This window comes from Colobus angolensis, unplaced genomic scaffold, assembly GCF_000951035.1.
Source record: "Colobus angolensis palliatus isolate OR3802 unplaced genomic scaffold, Cang.pa_1.0 Scaffold9, whole genome shotgun sequence".
Classification (NCBI taxonomy): Eukaryota; Metazoa; Chordata; class Mammalia; order Primates; family Cercopithecidae; genus Colobus; species Colobus angolensis.
Genome location: NW_012122931.1, coordinates 12,674,559 through 12,675,881, shown reverse-complemented (window position 1 = coordinate 12,675,881; position 1,323 = coordinate 12,674,559).

Genomic DNA, 1,323 nt, shown 5'->3' with positions numbered 1-1,323 from the left:
TTTTTGAGACAGAGTCTCACTCTGTCGCCAGGCTGGAGTGCAGTGGTACGATCTCAGCTCACCGCAACCTCCGCCTCCCAGGCTCAAATGATTATTCTGCCTCAGCCTCCCCAGCAGCTGGGACTACAGGTGTGTGCCACCACGCCCGGCTAATTTTTTGTATTTTTAGTAGAGACGGGGTTTCACTGTGTTAGCTAGGATGGCCTCCCTCTCCGGACCTCGTGATCTGCCCTCCTCAGCCTCCCAAATTGCTGGGATTACAGGCGTGAGGCACCGTGCCCAGCCTTGATTTCCTTTCTTTTGGGCATATACCTAGCAGTGAGACTGCTGGATCATATGGTAGCTGTATTTTTAGTTTTTTGAAGAACCTCCAAACTGTTCTTCATAGTGGTCATACTAATTTACATTTCCATCAACAGTGCGTGAGCCTTCGCTTTCTCCACATCCTCACCAGCACAAGTTATTCCCTGTCTTTTGGATAAAAGCCATTTTAACTGGGGTGAGATAATATCTCTTTAGTAGTTTTGATTTGCATTTATCTGATGATCAGTGATGTTGAACACCTTTTCGTATACCTGTATGCCAGTTCTGTGTCTCCCTTTGAGAAATGTCTATTCAGATCTTTTGTCCATTGTAAATTGGATTATTAGATTTTTTTCCTATTGAGTTGTCTGAGCTTCTTATATATTCTGGTTATTAATTCCTTGCCATTTTGGATTTCTGATCTCCAGAACTATAGGACAATAAATTTGCATTGTTTTAAGTCACTGAGTTTGTGGCAATTTATTACAGCAGCAATAGGAAATTAATATACCCCTTGTGATAAAAAAAATCATGAAAAATGATTATTTTGGATCAGAAAATAAGGCTGGGCTTATTAGGTCTGGCCTGATTATATACATAGGTACAACAAGAACATTAATTTATTATGCAGACCTTAAAAATTTGCTGGAAATGGGCCAGGTGCAGTGGCTCACGCCTGTAATCCCAGCATTTTTGGAGGCTGAGGCAGGTGAATCACCTGACATCAGGAGACCAGCCTGGCCAACATGGCAAAACCCTGTCTCTATATAAATACGAAAATTAGCCAGGCGTGGTGGCACACACCTGTAATCCCAGCTACTCGGGAAGCTGAGGCAGGAGAATTTCTTGGACCCGGGAGGCGGAGGTTGTAGTGAGCCGAGATCGCACTGCCACACTCCAGCCTGGGCGACACAATGAGACCCCGTCTCAAAAAAAATAAAATAAAAATTGTGACCAGGCATGGTGGCTCACACCTATAATTCCAACACTTTGGGAGGCCAAGGCGGGCAGATCACGAGG